The following is a 26,501-nucleotide window of genomic DNA, read 5'->3' as shown; positions in this document are numbered from 1 at the left end:
CCGTGCCCATCCTGGTTTACACTCTGGGTTATGCAATACTGGTGAAGTGGGAAAATGGAACACAAGACTCCCACCAATCCCCTCACGCCCCTGGCCTAGAGGATCACGGCCCAGGCACCCGCCACGAGAGGAGTTTGCCCATCTACCAGACGATCAAATACCCTGGTACAAGAACATACGGATGTGCCCACCAGCCTGTCCTGCCCATGCCAACACCTGCGGCATGGATGAACTCGACTGAACCACAACAGTAAATGAACAGATCGTGTCCTGCCCATGCCAATACCTGCGGCATGGATGAACTCGACTGAACCATGCAGCAGTAAACGAACACATCGTTAGAGATGCCATGACGACTTAGCCACAGGTCAGCACACCTATGCGAACATGCACACTGGACACTCCCACACCAATCCACACGAAGAACATATTCAGTGCTACGACATAGATGACGGACACACTCACTGACGCGCACCTTTATTATTTTTTACATAGGCTTTTCAAAATGCTGAAACGCAAGACGCATAAAGAACTCATCTATAACGCTTGCTCACGCTTCTCCTAAACCCATACATTGCAATGAGAAATATAACGAAGACACGACACTGGGGATAAAACAATATGGTACCATAACCTAAAGCGCGGTGTATCAAACATCTCCACCTATGCACCAGGCCCAAGTAGGCCGCAAGCAACAGTTTCCATGAACATTGAATAAGCAAGAGTGCAGTTGCTGACCCTGCAGAATGAGCCCGGCGATGACTGACAGTCAAGGGCGCAATGTTGCAATCTCGTATGCCGTGAGCCGACGCCAAGGTCACACCTGCAATTAAAACCAGGCACATAGTGGAAAAATACAATATTAATTGTGCAGAATTCTGCCTCAACCACGGTCCCACCTCACGTGATCAAGCCAAATCTAACAGGGTGCCAGGCCCAGGAGAAGGGAGGCACCGAAACCCCCGTTTCAAGACACCGGCAGATACAATGAAATGATCCAATGGACATCTGCGGCAGTGGGAGTAGTCGGCCTTCAGGCATACCAATAAATCTTCACGTTGTCTGCACATAATCATAGTGAAACATTGTTGCAAATGACAGGTGCACCGCGAGCTGGGAACAACGATGGTCCCAGACTGGGGGGCTTGTGCGTGGACCAATCAGAACATGAGGTTCTTATCACTGACGCCATTAGCATTGACCAATCCCCAGGGATCCTCATGTAACAATTTTCGTGTATCAATTTGAAGGGACAACCCAATTATACCACCTGACTAACCGTTAGCCACTAACAATGCTCTCTATGCGTATGCTATACTAACCCTACCACTCGAGGAGCCAATCCAGAGTGGCGATAGGTTTTTTGCTAACTTTCCCAGGTGACGCAAGTAGCGCGTCATACTGAGGTAAAAAGGGCCTGCGAGCCCCACAAATTGGAAGTGTGTGTCAGGACGGACGCGTACGCTCCTTGACCCATCCCTGCCGTTTTGTCTAATAAACAGCAGAATCACCTTGCTTCTTGTGTGTGTCTCATACTCAATTTTTGGGATATACGGGAGGAGTTGAGGCCCCCCTGCCCGGAGGTCCGCGGACGGCCCAGCCGACCCCGGCAGAATTTCCCCCCGACACTGGTGTTAGAGAAGCTTTGATTCCTATCCATGCCCAGGCCCCATCCCAGATACCTAGTGTTCTGCGTGTGGATTCGAGCAAGCCTGCCCTGACCCATTTATTCAGGAAGGGTAGATTGGCTAGAGGTATGCCGGACGCGCCCTGCTCCATCCCCATTCATTTTGGTTTGATTTCCTCTGAGCTCCAGACCAACATAGGGGCCACCATATTGGGGATGTTTGTGGTCTCGTGCAGAAGGGATGTGACCTAGCAGTTTGGGCTGGACTGCCCCTTTTGGGGTGGGACCAAGCCTGATTTGCATATTTTCTTTCTCCTTCTGTAATGGCTTGGCAGGCGAAGAATGATGGGCTGGAGGGTTGCCCAGAGGGATGCCAGAGGTTAAGATTCATTCTAAACCTTCCAGCCATCACCTCTTTGTTTTTGCTTTGATAAATGTATCATCTGCCAAAGATTTATGACTACCTGATTGCTTTTTTGTTCTAAATAAAACATTCATTCTTTACCCTTGACCCCATCACCACCGTTGTTTACATCGTATTTATCATGAGAGAATGTAGCAATCACTCCCGCTCAGTGGAGCCTACAGGGCCTGTAATGGCCCGCCAGCTTGAGTGTACATAGGTGACATTCAGGGTCGGCCCTGTACACTCCCTCAGAGAATGCTATTTGCACCCTCATGTTCGTGCATGTGCAAAGCATTTTTTTTTAAAAGGGAAATGGGCTCAGCGCATATTGAGCGAGCCCAATCTCCTGTAAAAAACAAAAAAAAACAAAATACCCACTGCCTTCGGAAATGGGACATAGTCCCGTTTCTATTTCCATGGATGCCGTGGGCAGGATAAGTGAGGGGACTGGAGCAAAAAGCTCAGATCCAGCAGGTACGTGGGCAGAGAGGGAGCAGCATGGGGAAAGGGTGGATGATGTCTTTTGGGGTGGGTGGGTGGAGACATGGCGAGGCATCCAGATGGCACCACCCGAGAAGGGTCTTGGGTGGCTAAAAAATGTGGGCGGTATACAGTGTGTTCTCACCTGCTTTTCCAGCCACCTGATTGGCTGAGCAGCCTTCCCCAGGTGCAAATAGTGGGGTGTATTGAAATGCTTCCAGGTGACTACGGAGTTCTAGAATTCTTGGAATCGCCTAGCATGCCTAAAAGGTTTTGTGCAGTTTAATTACTACTTTACCACTCAAATTGATTTTAATGTATTTGGCAGGAAGAGCTGGGTCTCATATTGAAATGTACGTTTCCACTGCCCCATTCTGCCCCACCCCTCAAATGTAGGAGCATCTGCAGGAGCATCTTGTGATGTTGGCAGAGATGCTTTGGTTTTCTATGGATCTTTTGGCAGATAGGCTCTGGAACCTTATGGATCTACTAGCACAACGCTGTGCACTGCTCAATGCACGTAAATGGCTGGAGGCACATACGATTTATTTTTCAAATGGAGTAAATGTTCCATGGAAACCCCAGTGTGCCTGTGTTTCCATGTACAATTACCTACCATGTACGGAAGGCTCATTATTGCGCGGAGAATACTGTGCAGAAGAAAGTGCACACATTTGCGGTCCCCTCCGTGCAAAACATGGCACATGGAAAACCAGGCCCTTAGTGTTATTAAGTGCTTTGAGCAATTGAGAATGCACAGCTGTCCCACATGATATTGTGCGATGTGTTGCCTTATCCGGAGGCAGGCAAAGACCAACCTTATCAGGGGAAGGAATAGTAGACACTTCGCACTGCATCATTTCTCCTGTAGTGTCAGCGGTCCCTCAAACCCATTTAAAATAGCCCTGAGAAATCTGTCAGATGAAATTATTATGCAAATGGTCAGCCTTAGGTTGCAACCAGGAATCAAGAAGATAGCAGATCTGTAACCCTTTGCCAAACCATTGAGCACGACAGTTCCAGCATAATTTGCATTAAACAGGAATTTGTTTTAGAAAGCTAGATGTAGTTTTAAAGGACAGAACATTCCCTTTTCAAAAGAAAACAACTAAACATAGAAACTGTTGACCGGTTTCAATGCAGCAGATTAAGTGTGGGCCAGGGTTAGGTAGAAAGACACTGAAATGGAGCTGGCCACTCCCATGAAATATCAAATCTACACAGGAGACAACCAAGGCTGACATCCCCCTATTAGCCGAAAACACAGAAGCACTGTGAGTGCAAGCGAAATCCCCTAGGGTTTATCCCCAGAGCCAGTGCTCCTTCAGAAGCGTGGAAAAGAATTTCCAGAGTCCTTTGTGACGCTGTAGAAATGGCCCACACTGAACTGAACGCACAGAAGGAAAACACTTCAAGTGAACATCACAAACATCAATTTGAGTTGTAGCTTTCAAATCCTCATTGGTCTGCGATTTTAGATCAAGTTTTTAGAAACATCGCTGACACTAATAGCATTCCAGCATTCTGGAAGGACTCCTAAATGATACCTCTGCATAAAAAGCAGATATCCTAGATCCTGGTAATTATAGATTACTGGTAATGCTACATTCTTCTAGCAAAGATTTTGCTACTGATCTCTTGAGAGAACTATCTATTTGGGCCACCCAGCAACATCTATTACACCCATTCCAAGCCATTGGCTATTCCACTCCCCATACCATATTATTAATTCAAATACTTGCTCACTCTGAGCAACATGGCTCTTCCACCCATCTCTATGTCACTTCCATAGACTATTCTGCAGCTTTTGGTGGTGTTGAAAGAGCCCTATTAGTTGACAATCTTTCTTCCTGGGGTATCCCTCCAGACATACTCAGTATAATAGGCAAAAGGAAACTGATGAGGCTGTAAATGACTTAATATATAGGGGGTTGTGGGTTAAAGGGTAAAAAGGGGGTGCAGGGATTTGGGTAGGTTTAGGGGTAGTACTGAAGGGCAAGGGGAGGTATGAGGGACACCTCAATTAAAAAAGAAATCGTATGGAAAATTCAAAGTAATTACTGTGCAGTAATTTACTTTGAAGTAATTACAGGCGTTGAAATGACATGGAACCCTATAGAATTATCCCAAAGGGCCACACATTATTAGAATTGTTGAGAAACCTTTAAAATATCCGAAATAATCATGTCCTTTTATCACGTTATGCAGATTAAAAATAGGACTTCTCACATTGTTTGATAATTTTGAATCACCTGGGTTTAGAGGGGTAATACAGTGTCACGTCTCAGCTAAATTGGAAGTTGCCTTGGCGATTGTCTGAGCGCTATCCGGCACGTAAACGTCTTGGAACCACAACTCCCACAACTCTTGCTGTTACAACCACGTGACGTACACGCATGACGTTGCTGTGTTTTCATTGGTTGGGAACTTCATTTAACTCCCTTCTATCCGGAGATCGGGTGCTCCTAAACTGCTCTTAGTCACGAGCTCTGTTCCCGGATTCCTGTTTGGCTTCCTGATTACCCGGCGCTTGAATCACGTTATTGTCCTTGTCTGTCTCCCGACGCCTGCCTCCCTCGATTGTTCCCCTTGGATTATATGAACCCGGCTTACCCATGATTGACCTCCCACTTCTGAATCCTCAAGTTTTGGTGACCCGATAACCCGAACATTTGCGAAAGGGAAATAGCGTGAGATTAACGCTCGCTTCCCTGATCATTTCATTTCTTTCCTGGTCCACGCCTATTGCTTTGGCCATTTGTTTTGGACGCTCTGCTGTTTATATTTGGATTGCTTGGAACTTTAATTTGGGACGCTCTGCTGTTTATATTTGGATTGCTTGGAACCTTAATTTGGGACGCTCTGCTGTTTACATTTGGATTGCTTGGAACCTTACTTTGGGACGCTCTGCTGTTTATACTTTTGAACCAAATTGAGACTCTCTGCTGCTCCCACTGTGGTGTTCCTAGGATACTGGCACACCTTCCCTTCACTCTTCATCCTCCTTGTTTTCTGCACTTCGATACCAGTAGGTTACTGGTATATCATTCCTACGGAGCAGGTAAGAGTGGGTAATTGTGGGCGGTGTCGGCTGTTTATTCTCCGACACTACTTGGCTGCATTTCCTGAACAACTGTTTCATTCTTTGTTCCTCTAGCTCTGACGATTCTGCTCCGGCCTTTTCACTCAAGCCCCCGGCCTGCCAGGTGTATTGATCCCTGTAGGCTGAGCTCTTGGGAGGGAAGTCTTTGGCACATCACCTAAAAGACCCCAGATTCCTTAAAAGAAAGGAACTTCCCTAGAAGAGTGGGGAAGGATTATCTGCAACGACCAGAAATCAACCTCTGGGTTGTGACAGATTTAGGAGCCTTACAATAACGCCTATTTGTTATGGAGGCTGCATCAGACCCGATGGCGGCTCTCATGCAGGCTTTTTCCGCCTTGCGCACCGATATGGCCTCCGCCCATGCGACTTTACATCAACGCATGGATGTATTACAGAGCTTCGTGCAGCCATTACCCCATGATGAGGAATTCGGTGATGCTGCTGCAGCAGCACCTCCTCCTGTATCCCCTCCGGCTCCAGCTCCGGTTGTTCTTCCTGGGCCTTTTCCTTTGGCCCCACCCGAACGCTTTTTGGGGGATCCCAAGGCGTATCGGACTTTTGTGAATCAGTGTCGCCTCCACTTTCTTTGTCGTCCCTTGGCATTTCCAGACGCTACTACTAAGGCGGCCTTCGTTCTCTCCCATCTCGGTGGCACCGCCGCAGCATGGGCTAACCCGTTGCTGGAAGCCAATGATCCGGCTCTTTATGACTTCGATATGTTAATTCGTTCCATGAACAGTGTTTTTGATATGCGATACAAAGCACAAACCTCGGATTTGGAATTCCTGGCTATTAACCAAGGCAAAACGGATCTCTTGACCTACCTGGCTCGTTTTAACCAGCTGGCAGCTGAAACCACGTGGCCAGAACAGAAGAAAGCGGCTGTTTTCTACAAAGGTCTGTCGGATGATCTAAAAGATGCCTTATCAGTGGTGCCCGCCCTTCCACCAGGTTTTCCTGAGTTACTCGACCTGGTCCTTCAAGTCGATGCTCGGATTCGGCAAAGAAGGGGCGAACGTCGGTATCCTGATATTCGTACCTCTTCCCGAGCAGATGGCACTACTCCTGTTTCTCAAGGTGAAGCCGAACCCATGCAAATCGGGGCCATCAGGGGTCCACTGTCCAAGGCTGAAAGAGAGAAACGGGTGCTGAACAACCTATGCTTCTATTGTGGCCAGTCAGGACATTATATTCGTATATGTCCTAAAAGACCCGCCAAACCAGCGGGAAACGCCAGGACTCGTCCGTAAACCGGGCCTTCAGGACGAGTCAAATGTACCCAGGCTCGGATATGTGTTTTCCATCTTCACATGTGTATTTTACAATGTGTTTCAAGGCCCCTGGCATCAAACCATTTACCAAACCTGTAATGATAGACTCCGGGGCTAGTGGGAATTATATGGATTCTGGCTTGGCCGAACATTACAAACTACCCATAATTCCCAAAACACGACCCGAGGACATACATGCTGTAGACGGTTCCCGTTTGATATCCGGACAAGTCACGGAGCAAACGACTTCCTTACAAATGTCCACCTTACAAGGTCATTCGGAATCTATCACATTTGACCTTATAACGGCCCCCCAGTTCGGTATGATTCTGGGTCTATCTTGGCTGCAAACTCATAATCCCGTGATTGATTGGGTTGAACAAACCGTGCGGTTCTCATCCCCATTTTGCATACAGAAATGCCTTGGGTCTCACGAGGCAGCAGTCTTCTCTCCTTGCCTGGCCCTGGTGACTAGTATTCCTTCCATCAGTGCCTTATCCTCTATCCCGGGCCCTGTGCTTCCATCGGAATACCGAGAATACTCGGATGTGTTTGATAAAGGCTTGTCAGAAAAACTGCCTCCACACCGAGAATACGACTGCCCCATCGATCTCATCCCTGGGGCAGTCATTCCACACGGTCGTATCTATTCACTCACTCAAAAGGAAGAAGAACACCTGCGAGACTATGTGGACAATGCATTGCGCTTGGGACACATACGTCCATCCCGTTCACCAGCAGCCTCCCCGATTTTCTTTGTACCTAAAAAGGAAGGGGATTTACGCCCATGTGTGGATTATCGTGCTCTCAATAATGTCACGATCAAAAACCAGTATCCTCTACCACTTATCACGGAGCTCCTTGATAAAATGACCTCCTCTACCGTCTTCACCAAGTTGGATTTACGGGGAGCATACAACTTGGTGAGGATACGTAAGGGGGATGAATGGAAAACCGCATTCAAGACGAAGTTCGGGCTTTATGAATATTGTGTAATGCCCTTCGGGCTTTGCAATGCCCCAGCGACGTTCCAACACTTTGTTAATGACATTTTCAGGGACTTGTTGGATTGTTACATCGTAATATATCTGGACGACATCCTGATATATTCAGAATCCTTACCACAACACATACAACAAGTACGCTCTGTCCTGCTTCGTCTAAGGGAACACTCTCTCTTTGCTAAGCTGGAGAAGTGTGTGTTCCATGCATCGTCTGTAGAGTTCCTGGGTTTTCAAATATCCCAAAAGGGAGTGCTTATGTGCACCTCCAAGGTCCGGGCAGTACTGGATTGGCCTGTCCCGACTTCAGTAAAAACCCTTCAATCATTCTTGGGTTTCTCTAACTTCTACAGACGTTTCATCGCTTCCTTTTCCGAGATAGTTGCGCCACTGACTCGGTTGACCAGTCCGAAGGTCCCTTTCCTTTGGGATGAACAAGCGCAGTCTGCATTTCACAAACTGAAGGAGGCTTTTACCACTGCCCCCGTCTTGCAACACCCTAATCCGGCCCTTCCATTTATCGTGGAAGCCGATGCCTCTGCAATTGCCGTGGGGGCCATCCTGTCGCAGATTTGTCCGGCTACCCATCGACTACATCCGGTGGCTTTCCATTCCCGGAAACTAACGCCAGCCGAATGTAATTATACAATCATGGAGAGAGAATTACTGGCGATTAAGGTGGCATTCAATGAATGGAGACATCATCTATTAGGTGCTAAGCATCCCATTACTGTGTACACGGATCATCGGAACCTCCAAGCATTGTCCCATGTGAAATGCACCAATGCTAGGCAAATACGGTGGCATTTGTTTTTTACCATGTTTGATTTCACGGTGACATATCGCCCCGGTCCGTTACATGGAAAGGCGGACGCCTTATCACGTATTGGTACGGATATGGAAACAACGAAACAATCAACCTCAGTATTGTCCTCAGGGACTGTAGTGTGTGTTTGTTCGGTTTCTCCGTCCATCCTAGATGAGTTAAGGAGATGGGCCAAGGATCATGCTACTATACTTAAAGAGTTGGACGCCGAACTCATTACCGGTCTACCATATGTTAAAGGCCTACTATACCTGCCTGATAATCAAACCCGGAGAAAAGCCCTCGAATGGTCCCATGATCTCCCGTTGGCAGCTCACCCTGGTCGGGCTAAAACAAATGACCTTCTCCACCGATGGTGTTGGTGGCCTGGTATGAAAAAGGACACCGAAACATATGTCTCCAAGTGTGCCGTATGTACACAGTGCAAAAGACCACCAGGTAAACCCGTGGGTCTTCTAATGAGCATGCCATTACCCCCGTATCCGTGGCATACGGTCACCCTTGATTTTGTGGTGGAACTCCCTTGTATTGGGGGGATGTCCACCATTCTTGTAGTTGTGGACGTTTTCACCAAAATGGCACGATTTATTCCGTGCTCAGGAATACCTACTGCTTCTATGTTAGCGAGTCTGTTTTTTGACCATGTGGTGCGTTTTTTTGGCCTTCCTACGGTTCTGATATCTGACCGGGGGTCTCAATTTACCTCTCGCTTCTGCCGCTCCCTTACTTCATCTTTGGGTATTGATGCCCGCTTGTCCTCGGCCTACCATCCTCAGACGGATGGCTCGACTGAACGTACCAATGGCACTATGGAACAGTTTCTTCGCTGTCTGTGTCTGCAACATCAGTCTAATTGGTTTTCGCTGCTAGGCGCAGCAGAATTTGCCTATAACAATTCTATCCATTCATCGATTGGCTGCTCTCCGTTTTATGCTTTATGTGGTCTGCACCCAAGGAATCTGCCGCCTGTCTTGCCTTCTTTAAAACAGTTTCCCGCAGCTAATGCTGTGAAGGATTCCTTGCTGGCCATCCGTAAATCTGTGTTATCTCATTTACAAGCTGCGCAATGTCGTACCAAAATGCAGGCTGACAAGCGACGCGCACCGGCTCCTTCATATTCTTGTGGTGACCGTGTGTGGCTCTCTTCAAAACATCTGGCCATTAAAGGTAAGAGGAAACTGTTGCCATGTTACCTGGGTCCTTATACGATTATACGATGCCTTAACCCTGTCACTGTTTGCCTAGAGATACCATCTCATTGGCGGGTGCACCCGGTGTTCCATGTCTCCTTGCTTCGCCCTTTTGTTCCTGGCACACGGTTACCTGCTGTCCCCGCCCCGGTTACCGGCCATGGAGAGGACGAGTATGAGGTGCGTGCTATCATGGACACTCGCCTATGTCGTGGGGTCCGGTCTTACCTGATTGATTGGAAGGGGTACGGTCCGGAGGACAGGTCCTGGGAGCCGGCCTCAAATTTGAACGCACCCCGTTTGTTGCGTGCCTTTTGGTCTCAACGCTTGCGAAGGCTCAGGAGAGAGCGCTCTTTGTGGAGGGGTACTGTCACATCTCAGCTAAATTGGAAGTTGCCTTGGCGATTGTCTGAGCGCTATCCGGCACGTAAACGTCTTGGAACCACAACTCCCACAACTCTTGCTGTTACAACCACGTGACGTACACGCATGACGTTGCTGTGTTTTCATTGGTTGGGAACTTCATGTAACTCCCTTCTATCCGGAGATCGGGTGCTCCTAAACTGCTCTTAGTCACGAGCTCTGTTCCCGGATTCCTGTTTGGCTTCCTGATTACCCGGCGCTTGAATCACGTTATTGTCCTTGTCTGTCTCCCGACGCCTGCCTCCCTCGATTGTTCCCCTTGGATTATATGAACCCGGCTTACCCATGATTGACCTCCCACTTCTGAATCCTCAAGTTTTGGTGACCCGATAACCCGAACATTTGCGAAAGGGAAATAGCGTGAGATTAACGCTCGCTTCCCTGATCATTTCATTTCTTTCCTGGTCCACGCCTATTGCTTTGGCCATTTGTTTTGGACGCTCTGCTGTTTATATTTGGATTGCTTGGAACTTTAATTTGGGACGCTCTGCTGTTTATATTTGGATTGCTTGGAACCTTAATTTGGGACGCTCTGCTGTTTACATTTGGATTGCTTGGAACCTTACTTTGGGACGCTCTGCTGTTTATACTTTTGAACCAAATTGAGACTCTCTGCTGCTCCCACCGTGGTGTTCCTAGGATACTGGCACACCTTCCCTTCACTCTTCATCCTCCTTGTTTTCTGCACTTCGATACCAGTAGGTTACTGGTATATCATTCCTACGGAGCAGGTAAGAGTGGATAATTGTGGGCGGTGTCGGCTGTTTATTCTCCGACACTACTTGGCTGCATTTCCTGAACAACTGTTTCATTCTTTGTTCCTCTAGCTCTGACGATTCTGCTCCGGCCTTTTCACTCAAGCCCCCGGCCTGCCAGGTGTATTGATCCCTGTAGGCTGAGCTCTTGGGAGGGAAGTCTTTGGCACATCACCTAAAAGACCCCAGATTCCTTAAAAGAAAGGAACTTCCCTAGAAGAGTGGGGAAGGATTATCTGCAACGACCAGAAATCAACCTCTGGGTTGTGACATACAGAGGTGGAAGAGGCACCTTACGGATGATGCCCTATGAGGCGAAAGCTCATGTCTGGGGTAGCTGTTCATACTCTTGCTCCGAGGAGATTTGGCAGGTCTTGCAGGCCGGACTACCGCTATGGTCAGCTTATGATATTCTTATCTGGTATAGCAGATGGAGGCACATGTGATGGAGAAACTCATGAGTGGTCTACAACCCACAGAACCAGCTGTTTTAGCTCTTGTTCTTTCATAGTACAGGAGTTCCTCTGCGATCTCAATGTCACCTGCCCTAGCAAGATCGTTGTCTGTCTTGCCTTTGTTCCCCTCCCTTGCCTCGTCGCGCCTTGAAACACTTGTGTATAGGCGAGTTATAAATGCCATATCATATCATATCATATCATATATCATATCATTGCTGGCTCAGTGCAGTTAACAATCTGTCCTAGTCCCAGGCCTTTAACCATAGACAATGAGATGCTGCAGAGTGGGCCACAGAGCCTTCAACGATCTTGATCAAAGCAACCACCTATGCCATCACTGTGTCGCTGCTTCTGTTACCCTGTAGTGGTGTGGCATCTCAGCCTGCTCTTATACTGAATGTGTTGATCAGTACTCACAGATTGCTCCCCTAATTTAGAAACTCTTTGACGTGGTGCACCAGAATAATGAGTGTTGGGTCCCAGGATCTCCACTTTGTGCAAAGGCAAGCACTTCTCCATCTCAGGCTTTCAAAAGGAATGGTGCTTAAGTATTTTATTTGTGGATAACACCACATCAATTGCGTAGCGTTGCCTTTACCTCTGTCTACGTTTGTATGCTAAGTCATGGATGGACGATTCTGAATACATCTGAACCCCTGCCATTGCTCTGGAAAACTCCATAGCATTAATGTTGAGCCTGCCATGCCATTACAAAAGGGGATATATCATATGCAAATAAGGCTTGATTCCAACCCAATGGCAGTCCACAGAATACTGGCCTAGAGTCTCAAGCTGCAATTCACTGGTGATGCACAATGAGGCCACACCTGTGTGGGGTTGCTTCATGTGTAAGAAAGAAGACCCTGCCATTAGGCTTGGACTACCACTTTTGGGTTGAGACTTACCCTGATTTCCATATTGTTTCTCTTCTAGAGTTATGGCATTGGGGGCTGAAAAACAATGGTTTCTGAAAGCAATGCAACTTATGTTCTTTTTTTAATGCTAACTTACAGCGCTTTTATACTGGGCCAAAACCCCACTGAGGTATTCTGAGAGAACGTAGGCGTGTCTGGTTAGGGTGGTTTTGCTGCCGGAGAATAATCGAATTACATTTGATCAATTTCTTTTCAACTAATGTTGCCCCAAATATATGTGGGGCGTGGGTTTAGGTTACTAACTAATGTGAGAGGGTTATGTTTTTTTTATCGGGGATTCTCCCCCTGCGTATATTTGTGGCAACATCGACCCAAAATAAATTGTAGATGAAATCGAATTCGATGGATTCTTTTCAAGCAAATCACACAGACTTGTCCACAGGTTAATGTACTGTATCCCAGAAAAGGTTTTACTGGTCTGATCTGAGAGAAAGATGTGATATACAGGGAGAGGGAGAGTTGGGGGAGTGGGGTCGGGTGGGGAAGGTGGACAGTAGGGGTAAGGCATCCGAGTGGAGAGTGTTTGACAAACCTTGTTGATGCTGTTACGTCCAGGCCGCATGTGAATGCGCATCTAGATAACTGCCATGTGTTTGAAGTGTCATCAATAAGCAAGAGGCAGATTATGATATATTTTCCTGAGTACAAATGGTGCATTGGGTCTGTGTGGGCCCTGTGATGTGCTCAAGCAGACCACATATGTAAGAAAGCTCAATACTCTTGGACGTGCATTAAATGTTCCAGTGGAATCAATATAGTGGCCCTCATTACAAGTCAGGCGGTGGACCATGGTGCTATTAGCACCATGGTCCATGCCGGATTCCGCCATGGTGGATGGCGGAATTACCGCCCCATTCCAAGGTGAGCGGGGCAGTAATTCCCCATTCACCATTTGCCCTTCCACATTCCCATTTTTGCCCCATAGGGCATAATGGGGACGGGGAAGGCGCTAATTACGGCAGCGTAAATTACGGTGCCGTAATTAGCACCAAGGTCGCTTAGCGCCTTGGACTTTAACGCCTGCAAAAAGCAGATGTTAAAGTGTGAATCAGGCGTTAAGGGTTTAACGGCGCCGACGCTCTTTACGGCGCCGTTAAACCCTTAACGCCTGACTTGTAATGAGGGCAGTATCTTATTTCTGGGGCTACCAACCTCGAGGACTAGGAAAGCCTAGTTTGCATTAGTATGTGTAAAATAACGATGCTGGGAAGGCACGAGGTAGAGAAACCATTGTTTTTGTGAATTCTGCCGAGGCAGCCAGGTAGCAGAGCTCTGCGGGAATCAAAATGGGACCATGAACCTTCCACACAAACTCTTGAGGACTGCAATAGACACCCTATGCCCAGATGTGGTTACCAGGTTTCTGTGCCTAGAGTTTCAACGTTCACCTCAATTATAATGGCAAATGAGGCCAAATCATTTCGGTTTGCTTTGAAGGGATGTGACTTAGCAATTCCGAGAAGACCGTCCCTTTTCACTTGGGGCTGAGCCTGACTTGATTCTAGTTCTCTACTTCTGTAATGTGTGACAAGCAAGAATAATTATGATTTCAATTCTTGTCCAGAGTAATGTCATTGGTTATGATTCCTTCAAAACCGTTGTCATATTTTAATACCCTTTGTCCTAAGAAGAAATAACTTTTCTTGACTTCTAAGAAAAAGCTTCCAAGTCCTGAAACAGTTCAAAACACATGGAAACTTTTTTGATAAATGCCAGACCGCATGGTGAACCACCCATTAAACCAGAATAGATCTAACAAACCACAAAATGCACTTAACATGTGTGGTATTACTGCAAGACCTGTTCCTATCAGGAGAGCATTGTTTTTTTCCAGAATCGTCCATATAAGAGACTCCTCCACATCTTCAACTTCACAATACCCCTTCTTCTTCGCTCTCCCCATCGATATCATCCAGACTCCAGCCACTCGTCTAGCAGAGTTTGCCGATTTCACATGCAGTACTCTGTAATATGGAATAATCATGAGAGGCAGGGTGGAATGAGAGCCAAATGTCACACTGGAAATATTTTTTAAATTGGCCTCAGATTACACGGCTCAAGCACACTCAACAACACTAAGCAGAGCTTGGAGGTTCTCTGATGAAGAAAGTGTGGATCAATTGGTCAAAATAGTGAATTTTAAAGGACATTTGTCCCTATAGGTTTTACAAATTTGTTACGCATATCAAAGCACAGATATAACACAGGTGTTGAGATTGTGGAATAGCATAGTGGAAGATTTGAAGATGAAATTCTTTGATTCAAAGGGATGAAGTGAATGAGGAGCTATGGAAGTTAAAGGATGTGATGAGTGTGAGAGAGGGTAAGCAATGTAGAAAAACAGGGCACCAACAGAAAAGAAGCCACAACCTGTGTGGCGTTGCTTCAAGTGGAAGCAAGGAGACCTTGCTGTTTGGCTGGGACTACCTCTTTTGGGGTGAGACCAAACCTGATTTCAATATTCTTTTTCTCCTGCAGTTATGGCATTACGGGCTGAAAAACAATGGTACAGAAATGCTGAGAGCAATGCAAGTTGTGTCATGTTATTTTTTCATGTTATGTAAAGCACTTTTATACTGTGCCAAAAAAACCACTGAAGTAGTCTGAGAGAACGTAGGTTTGTCTGGTATAGGGAGAGTTTGCAGCAGGAGAATAAATCAAATTCGATTTTGTCCAATTTCTTTCAACTAATTTCCCCACAATATATGTGGGGGATGGTTTATGGTAATAACTAATGTGGGATGGTTATGGGGGCTATTGGGTGTCTCCCCTTGCATATATATGTGGCAAGATCTATAGGATAGTGGCCCACAGGGAAATCTCCAGACTTCCCTGTAGAACAATACACCACTGATGAGAGGTATTGCTTCTCCTCTCCAGCTTTGCCCTAAAAACAAGTCCTGATACCTGGGCTGAGTTGACAGTGGTATTATTCGACCAAGTACTGAAGAACAAACAGGTTCCGATCTCATGGCGAGAGGCCTGGGTGGTCCCGATATTCAAGAAGGGTGATAAGGCTGATCCGAAGAACTATTGCCCTATCGTCCTTCTTGACTCCCTGGCAACACTTTTCGCTTCAGTGGTCGTTTTGGGACCTGCTAGCCTGGGCAGTGGATTTTGGGATTCTTGACCCGAGACAGGCAGGATTCGTAAAGGGTGTGGTGACTTCTCTAAACCTCTTTAGTCTAAATCTACTTAAACACAGAGTGATTGGGAATAAATTGGTGATCTATATGGTCTTTCTAAACCGACATCAGGCCTTTGATGGAGTGGATCGAAAATGCCTGTGGGAAAAATTGAGGAGGTGAAAATGGCCCCCAGATATTTTGGAGGCTATCCAGTCTTTATACACAGGAACATCCATTCAGATCAGGTTGTGAACTGAGGGGAAACTATCAAGAAAGATCATGATGTTCTGTGGATGAAGAAGGGCTGTGCACTGCCCCTCCCTTTTATTCAGTCTATACCTGTCTGATTTAGGGAGTTTGCAGGAAAATATCTGAACATTTCCACTTAAGCTGAATGACTGCGAACTCCTGTGGTTATTATATGCCGATGATATAGTATTTCTTGATCAAACGGCCATAGGCCTCCAGCGCAGGATCACTGCATTCAATGACTATCTGACTGCCAAAGGCACGAAAACAAATGCAGTATTCATCATGGCATCAGCTGGTAGTAAAAAGAGGGTGCCTTTCAGGTGGAAGGTGGAGGAGAGCTGCCTAGAGATCATATCAACAACTAACTACCTTGGAGTTGTAATGAATAAAAACATAATTAAAGTGCACACCTCTGTGTGCTGAGAGACAGACACAAAAAACATACAAACCAAGGGATAGCCATTCATGGGCGATATGGGGCCTTTTCACTCATACTTGTCATTACTTTCTATAGACAGAATGTGATTCATATTCTTACCTATGGAGTAGAGGATCTCCTTAACCTAGATTGGAAAGTATTGCCGTTGATGGGGGGGTATTTTTGGCAGAGAATACTAAGACTGCCAAAGTCCCTCCCAATAGCCATTTTCCGCCATGACTTACGCTTGCCCTCCATGGGCTCGATAGCTTTATTGAAATCTGTTTCCCTATACCGGAAGTGTGTGGCAACTGAAGGCCCACTTCCCTTTTCTGTATTGAGAACCCAGGGACTGTCAAAGAAGAGAACTCTGACTACGTGGTTTGACAGCATGAGTAAGATGCAGTGTCAACAGGAAGTGGACACTGAATTGCTGATGGGAAATCCACAGAAAGTAAAGATCATGATAGAGAAGGTATATTGGATCCAGACCGGTGAGGCTAGAGTTGTTGACCCTGGGACCTATAGATGGTGGAAGGAGAAAAGTTGGTTAAATTATCTCCCTTATACCTTCAGAAATTCCCTTCAGCCATCTTTAGAGATCTCCTTTTAAGATGCTGCCTTAACATAATGCCCACACGGTAGGTACAGTGGAAAAGACAGATTGGGGGGAGGGTGTCTTTTTGTAGATATTGCACAAACAAAGAGCAGGTGGACTCATTGTTTCATGTGTTGATTGAATGTCGAGTACTTGCTAAACTTCGATATTTGTACTTGGGGGAACACATGGAAAAGATCAGATCATTAGCGACGGATGATCGATGGGACTGGCTATTGATTGGCCGAAGGGTGGGGTTGGTCCTGGGAATGCTTACATTTGTGAACCTGCTCTTGGGCCCGAAGGCAAAAAAGTCTCAGACTTTAAGCTAGGAATTGCAGAATCCTAATCTCCCTCGCATCTGATAAATTTGCTTTGGAAATACCCCTCCGGTTTGATTGAAAGTTGACCTTTATTGATGTACAGGACATTTGCTTTATCTTTTTGGATCCATAAAAATAAGTGTGGAAATGTGTGAGTTTATTTTGGGGTGTAATGTTCTTCTTTTATTCAAATGAAATGTTTTAATGTGATTTGGGAAGATACTCTTAGATGTTTCTTTTGCTTTTGTTATGTTGGCATGAAACCAATAACACTTTTTAAAAAAGAATAATTGCTTCTCCTCGTGTACCGCTATCAGTCTGGCAGAGATTAACATTGCAGCTGTAGCTCCCCGTTTCTGGAAAGTTTTTTTAATTGCCTCTGGCAGTTTCCTTGTCTTCTTTGTAGTTCGGCTGACCTCACGATGTATGTGAATAGCAGATGTCTTTCCAACCTTTTGATAGTTTTCCATAATAATCAGACATCATTATTATTATTATTATTATTATTATTATTATTATTATTATTATTATTATTATTATTATTATTATTATTATTATTATTATTATTATTTTATTATTATTATTATTATTATTCTTATTAGGACATGCCTATGATCTAGGCCTGTGATATTTGACATTTTACTTCAAAATGCAGCAATATGAATTTAGTTGAATTCATTAAGTGTCTCTCACTGGTTTTTGTAAAAAAAAAGATGATGTTGATTTTACTATTTAATAAGTGCCAGGCTATTATGCAAGTCTATGCAAAAAGGACTATCATACTCATCCTTGGCACTTAAGGGGTTAATAAGATTGCAAATAGCAACAAAGGTCTTTAACCAAACACACAGAGAAAACCACCTCTAATATGGAGGATCAGCAAAGGACAGGGCCTGATGGATGATGCTGATAAATGCTGCTTCCAAAATCTTGGAAGTTTTTTTAATTTATTTTTCTATTTGTATACAGGGGGAACAGTGCTCTTTTGATCACAAAAGAACATACACTAGACAAGGACCCAGATTTGATGGGAAGCAGTGAGCTTCTTACAATGGGGTGAGTTTGAGGGACATTCTGACCAGGTCGTGGAGAGGAGTACATTGAACAGTCACCGGGGACAATACATAGATTAAGGACAACCAACATTAGACATTTTTGAGTGCAGGTAGGTGGTATGGCCAGCTGTGCTCGGGATGTGATCATAATAGATGAAGTGCTAGTGTGGAAGCAGAGACTATAAAACTGTCAACCTATAGAACAGTGTAAATCTTAAATGGAAAATGTTGAATCTTAAACTGTAGATTTGCTATATATTAAATTATCAACACAATAAATAGAACATTTAAAATTGAAAGTTATCAAACATGAAAAACAGACTGTCTTTAAATTGGGTTTTTAAATGCATATTAGATTGTCTGACCACTACCGATTTCCCTTTCTCAGTGTTTCTAAGAAAACGTCTTCATACATTTGGTGTAAACCCCTGCTGCTGCTTCACACTTGTATCCTCACTTAACCCCCACTGACTAGTACCATTGCTGGCTGCCTCACCCCCACTTTCCCATTTTGAAATTGGAGATGATTTTATTTCTGAAATTTGTTTTCAACTTCTGATCTTTGTATTTTTATCATAGTACATTTTGATTATAAACAACAGGCAATGTCCCCTCTAGGATACTTCTGTGTTTGCGGAAATAGAATGTTTGCGTGCACACTATTCTCGACTTTGTGCAAAATGAAGGAGGTCAGTGAGCGAGCTACCCATTTCTCTAAAGAGTGCTGGGGATGCACTTCAAAGACTATGGCGGCTGGTGCATTTTTTAACTGGGGCGGTGTAAATGTATCTCCCAGATATGCCACAAAGCGGCCAAGCGTAGCGAAGGACCCCAAATAAATATAGGGGTTTTGGGGGTGTTCCCCCCTGAAAATTCTTTTTTTAAAAATGGGTTACAATGGTGCATTTTAGAGCACACTTTATTTTACAAAAATTGGGTACAAAGTCAAACAGACTGCAATTGGATTTTAGACAGTAACTCACGAAACAATCCAATAGATGCAAGTCATCAACAGTGTACAGGAGCATTTCTCCAACACATTTTCATGATGCCTTTTCGCACAATATTTGCCAGGTATAAAGCATTTTCACACTGGCTGTGCCCACACATTTCCATGCTGGCTGCACCATTATACCCTAGTATTCCCATATAAGAACATACTTATGTTTCCTTTGAGCATAATGCCAGTAATGATACTATAAGAAAACATATCCATGTTTTTTCTGCCAATATATGGCAGTATCCCCATGTAAGAACATACTCCAGTTGGCTTTACCATCACAAAATGCATGGCAAAGTATGAAAACATGTCCAACTCGCTGTACAAAAATGCCAGTCAAGCTACATAATAACACTTATCAAGCTTGCTTTATCAAACACGCCCAATACAAAATGTCATACCGCAATAAGAAATGGCTAGACTGGTTGAAGAAAAGGGGCGGCCTTGCTTCATAATAATACTTATCATGCTTGCTTTACAAAAGATGCCCAATACAAAATGTCATACTACAATAAGAGATTACTAGACTGGCTGTATTGAAATGCCAGTCCAGCTAGATAATAGCACTTATGCTTGTTTTACCAAAGATGCCTAGTAAAAAAATGTCATGCCACAGTAAGAATAATACCACTGATCCGGCTTGTTTTATCAAAGATGTCCAATACAAAATGTCATGTCTCAGTATGAAATGGCTTATCTGGTTGCATAAAAAATGCCAGACGTGCTTCGTAATAACACGTATCATGCTTGCCAAATACAAAGTTGCATACCACAATACGAAATGGCTAGACTGGCTACATTGACATGCCAGTCTAGCTACATATTAACACTTATCATGCTTGCTTTATCAAAGATGACAAATAAAAAATATCATGCCACAGAAAGAATAATACCACTGATCATACTTGCATTATCAAAGCTGCCCAATATAAAATGTCATAGAACAATTAGAAATGGCTAGATTGGCTGCATTAAACACTTATCATGCTTGCTTTATCAACCATGACCAGTAAAAAATGCCATGCCTGCTCCATGGTACGCCAGCACTTTGCACTCAGACAATCACATTAATGATGAATGTGATTATGTGTGATTGCGAGGCACTGGAGGGGGCACGGCACAGATGTGTGTCAGGAGCTTGTGTCCCAGGGTACAGTCATGGCATTTCTATTGGGCATAGATGCCATGGAAAAACTGCCATGCCCGCTCTTTGAGACCTGAGCAACTCACAGGCACACATTAATAATGTGCGTGCGAGGTGCTGGGGCCCCAGTCATGGTATTATTTTACTGGGTATCTATCTGATGCCCATTAATAAATGGCATTCCTTCCCTCATTGCTCTCCATCGCCTCACATGTACAGATAATTAATTTTGTGTACATGCAAGGTGCTGGGGGGCTTAGGGACCAGGTTTGACATTGCATGTGAGGTGCTAGGAATCCCAGCGGACTGGGCTGGCATTCATTACTGGGCATACCCAGTAATAAATGTCATGCCTGCCCCCTGGGCCCCAGTGCCTCGCACACACACAATGAAGGTGATTGTGTGTATGTGAAGCACTGGGGGGCACTGGGTTCAGGCCTTTATTTTCTTTACTGGACATCTATCATTGATGCCCAGTAAAAAAGTAATGACACGCCTGTCTCCTGTGTCCCAAGCTCCTCACACACGCACACAATCAATGTGGTTATGTGTGCATGCGAGGTGCTGAGGTGCCCTGTGGGCAGGCATGGTATTTTTGACTACACATAGCTGGTAAGATAGCTCAGCAGGTTGAGCGCTCGCTGCTGCAATCTGAGCGTGATCTGCAGGTCACGGGTTCGAATCCCGGCAAGGCCAACTCACCCTTTCATCCTTCCGAGGTCGATAAATGACTACCAATTTCGGTTGGGTGATATTGTATGCAAATATGTGCTCTCTAAAGCGCTTTGGATTAAGGTGCTATATAAAAAACACATTATTATCATTATCATTACACATGTATGATAGATTTCCAGTAGAAAATGCCATCCCTGTCCACTGGGCCCCACAGTGCCAAACACACGCACACAATCAACGTGATTATGTGTGTATCCGAGTTGCTGAGGTGCCCAGTGGGCAGGCATGATATTTTTGACTACACGTCTATGATAGATGTCCAGTAAAGAAATGCCATCCCTGTCCACTGGCCCCCACAGGACCAAACATGCAATCAACATGATTACGTGTGTATGCAAGGTGCTGTGGTGCGCAGTGGGTATGCGTGGTATTTTTGGCTACACATCTATAATAGATGTCCAGTAAAGAAGTGCCATCCCTGTCCACTGGACCCCACAGCGCCCAACACACACACACACAATCAAAGTGATATTGTGTTTGTATTCAAGGCACTGTGGGGGCAAAGGAGGCAGGTATGGTATTTTCTGCTAAACATCTATCATAGATGTCCAGTAATAAAATTCCATTCCTGCCCCTGGGCCCCACAGCACCGCAGACGGAGAGCTGATCTTGGTCGGTAAGGAGGGGGATTGTGCAACAACGTAATTTTTAAAATGCCTTTGTTATTCAAACCGCCTACCCCCACTCATCAAAATCAGCACGGACCAGCGCAAAGAAACACACACACACACACAAACACACACACGATTTCACAACATACACACAGCAAGCAGTCTCTGTTTCATTCACATGAACATCCATCAGGCACTCACCCATAACGCAAGCATACACGCATCCATGCACATATTTAAATAAATAAATGAACATACAAATGCACACATTTAGGGCTCGATTCATGGAACAATTTGCACGGAAAAATCGTGACTTTGCGTGCCAATCTGCGAGCGAAATTTAGTTTGTCGATTCATGAAATCGACTGCGTAGCACTTTTTTGTACTTTGTAGCGACTTTGCGCTGGCTCGGCACATCACTGTGAGAGGCCGAGTGTCTTGCGCGAGACACCTCGCTGAGCGTGGGCATGGCCTGTGCATAGACAAGAGTTGGGGGAGGAATATGCAAATTAGGGAAGAACAAGGGAATATGTGGGCGTTACGAGGAACGGCCCACAGGAAGTCCATTGCACGCCCACGTGTGGGTATAACTGACTGTATTCATGGATTGGTCAGCGCAGCCTCTCGTCAAGGGAATAGCCACGCAATGCACTTGAACTCTCCGCCACCCGAAGGCACGCATACAGACACTTGCGCATGGGAATCTCCACGCAGAGGTAAGATAAGGCGTCAGATTTAGGGGTACATACACACAGTCCGGGTTCCGATCGCACTTGGGGGTGCTCGTAAGCAATATAGCGGGGTGCAGGAACCGTTAACAGGGGTTTGCACACATGTTTACCAGAAAATCACAATTTTTATGATGCGTGGTACGCATGTTGAGGGGGCGCTGGGAATAGTTACGGGGACCCCACACACCCCCTCCAGGGTGCTGGCCTGGTTGGGGAGGTATGCAAGCTGTTTTTCCGGGGTGCATTTCTACGCGCGCGCGGACTATGCAAAGGTCTAATTCCATGGCTGGAATGGCTCTGAGTGTGGGTGTATCGTGGGCGTTCCGGCTGCGACTTGTGCATGGGGTTACTTTGCATGGACAATTCCATGGATACACCTGGTGCACAGATTTTCTTAAGCGCGGCCAGCCGCGCAGGTTCGTTTTCCGCGCACAGACTTTGCAGGATCTATGCCCACATTTCCATGAATCGGGCCCTTTTGAGTACAAAGTTTACGAAAAATAAATTATTCGATGTATACGGCAAGAATTTTTTAGAAAGTGCATAGTGTGCTTAATAGTTGCAAAATAGTTGTGCACAGCTGGTCATGTAAAATGATATATTTTAAAATACCAATACAAAATTCCACTTTCAGCTCTCAAATGTTTAAAGATGCAGTCTGAGCTTTTTCTTCAAGAATCAAATCAAGAATTTAAGTCCACACTTGCGTTGTGCCTCTGTGCTCCTTTCCTTTTCATTCCAAGATTTTCCTCACAATTCCAAATTGCTATAAGTAAAAGGTAAAGATACAGTGAAATGTTTGAGCTTTTTGCAGTATTTTCCCACACTTATCAACCAGACAGCTATGGATGCAGCAAAATCCACCCTTGCCTTTATCTATCAGATTTTGGAAAAACTGTGATTCCCAAGTTATCCAACCCAAATATAGAGTCCACCTTATCTGGTATTACTCGGCTTGGACAGGAATGAGGAGAACTAGATTTTCTTATGATGTAGCAGCTTTCAATAAAAAGCCTGAAAAACATTTTACAGTGGTATGTTGCTCTGTCAGGGGTGCTTGATTTTTCCCTAATTCTAGCTCTCATGGCTATTTCTTACCCACCTCAATTTATCCCCGCCCCTTGCCCATACCGAGCAGAAGCATAGACAGGGTAGGGTCTGAACGGGCAGGGTGCAGGGCCCACACAAAATCTGTAAATGCCGACCCAGCAGCGCTGTGTGGGTATTTACAGATGTTACAGATGTTACTGTCACTGCCCAACCACGTTAGCTTCAGGCCCCACTTGTTAGACAATTCTGGCTACGCCTCGGATACCGAGTGCTAGCTACTGTTATTTCTTACTTTACAAGTATTTCCCTTCTGTTATGGTGCCTGACCCTGTGTTACATAACTGTACTGCTAGTGATGTGTCTGACGTTTGCTGTCAGCATTAGTCATCAACTCTGTTCCAGCCAAGGCTCTTAGACCTTTCCCTATCCTCAATAGTCATTTTGCCTTGTCGGTATGTACTTAGCAATTTTCCTTCTTCTGTCTTTTGTTCCTACAGTGTTTCCTCCTGCTTACAGCGCCAGGATACTTCTGGGTGATAGTCATGAGATATCAAGTTCTTTTAACACAACATAACAAAGGCCATGTAACCAAATTCAATTATGTATTTATATACCGAACAGCTTGCAACACGGTTAAGAAGGTCACTTCAGGGCAATGGCTTTGAAGGTGAGGAGGCATCACTGAAATGTATTTCTACAGTTTAGAAGAAGGTAATGTGTCAGACATATCAGAATATGGGTGATCAAGCCAAACATCCTGCCACCCACCTGCAGCAGACGGGAAAGAATAGTTGCATGGAGCAACTTTCCTCGCTTCGCTCGGACCTATAACTATGGGCCCCGGGGCATTACCTGAGTCGGTAAGGCCCTCGCTGCTCGGGTCATATTGCTTAATTATTATTGGTGATTGAGGTTGTTACTAAATGTGCATTCCTTTTTTTCATTTTCTAGGTTTTGCCTTAAAGAGTGTTTCTGACTGGAGTTGACTTTTGTTGACTTCCGCTGAACGTCATATGGTACTGATTCCATAAAAAAAGACACCCACTGACATTACGGACATATGTCAGAACTCCCTCTTATTCATGCTCGCTGTCACTTTCTGCACCACTTAGAGCCCGATTCATGGCATTTTCTTCACGATAAATAGGGACTTTGCGTGCCAAACCGTGCACGAAATTCCATTTGTCGATTCGTGGAATTGACGGCATAGGACTTTTTCGTACTCTGTGGGGACTTCGCGCAGGCTTGCCACGTCTCTGCGAGTGGCTGAGTGCCCGCCGCGAGACACCTCACAGAGTGTGGACATGGCCTGCACATAGCCCGGAGTAGGGGAATGGCAGTGTATCGTGGCAAAAATGCTGTGGTGTTGCCGCCACAATCATGTAAATGATGCGGGGAACACCCCCGCAATCACCGACCCATTATACCAACAACCCCGGCTCCCCTTAATGGTATAATGGGGTACACCTTTACCGGGTCAAACCAGCAACATTTTTACCATGATTTGATTACCTGATACGTGCCTAGATACCCCTGGGTTTTGTGCGCTGAAATAAATGCAAAAACTAGATTATTGAATAAAAAAAGAGGATAGTGCAGGCAATTATGATTGTTTTTGTATTGTAGTTTGTGGAGGAAAGTATTAAAAAGTGTTCCTCATCCCTTGCCAATCCTGTGATGTTAGATCACCCACATTATGTGAAAGAAGGGAGGATGGGTAGATTCGTTTTGTTTAAAGCATTACATAACATGAGCTGTTCATCAAGATAACACGTTTTTAACAATACAAAAAGCCAATTTGTAAAACTGTTTGTAAAAACAGAAAAGTCAACAATATTTTAAATCCTCACAAAATAGTAAAAGGATGCGAGTAAGTCAAGTTATCAGTAGCGAGACACAGTAACAGAGAAAGCCGGCTTCTGGGTCTGACTTGTTTTGACCGTCGGAATAATCACGTTCATCTGATCCTGACTTTGAGAAGCAAAAGCCTCTCCCAAAAACACAATGAATGACCTAATAACAATGTTGATTTAGGAGCAGTGTAGTATCGGCGAGGCAGCCTAAGATTCCCAATGCCCTGGATGACGAGGTTAATTTTGTGGACAGCAGGGTTTTGCCATTAGGACTAGTTGAAACCTAGAAAAGACCAGTGAGCACCGAGTGTCTAGTTTTGAATGTGAACATGATGGTTTGTACTTTGCTATAAAAAACTCTCCAGGACAGAATGTCAGATACTGGTTGTTGTGATGTATGTACTTTGTCTTGTCTTCCCACTGATCTTTGTGTGGATGGTAGAATGTTGATGGGTGTCTGATTGACAGCTCAGGAGAATAATGCAGTGTGAATGTGCCTGAGTGTTCTATGGTTGACAGTTGGGGGCCTGAGCTGGGATGCAGTGGGCGGTGGGCGTCCCACTTGACTAGAACATGTCTTTTCCACTGTATATATCAAAAGAGTAACAGGTTTTTGTACATTCTGTGTATATGTAAATAAAGCTGCATGGCTACCAGTTCGGTTCTACAGCTGGTCTGTGAACTCACTACAACTGCGGTAACACTTTACAACATCTGGCAACGTGGAAGACCAGCCAAGAAGCAAAGGAAAGTGCATCAAGAGTAACAGGATTGAAGGGACGACAGTGTTGACAGTGTTCCTTTTACAAGAAAGGTGATCTCAGAACTGTGGGGTGGGGGCAGCATGGTCACCCACTATCCCCCCAATGTGACATATGCCTCAACATCCTTGCATCCCAGTAGTCCCAATGCCTCTATTCCCAATACACCATCTGGAGGGGCAGGGATTCCACCATCTCCCAATGCCATATATGAGAGCTATGGCCCCAGTAACAAACTGTCTTCAGCAGGGTTCACCTCCAGCATCATGGGGATGGGTGAACCCGGTGAGCGAGTTGTTGCAAGACATGGGCAGTACTGCTTGATCACCACTAGTGTCCGGAGTGTGGTGTCAGGCTGGCGGAA

This window comes from Ambystoma mexicanum, chromosome 4p, assembly GCF_040938575.1.
Source record: "Ambystoma mexicanum isolate Mex_15411 chromosome 4p, UKY_AmexF1_1, whole genome shotgun sequence".
Taxonomy (NCBI): Eukaryota; Metazoa; Chordata; class Amphibia; order Caudata; family Ambystomatidae; genus Ambystoma; species Ambystoma mexicanum.
This window is presented reverse-complemented; position numbering follows the sequence as displayed.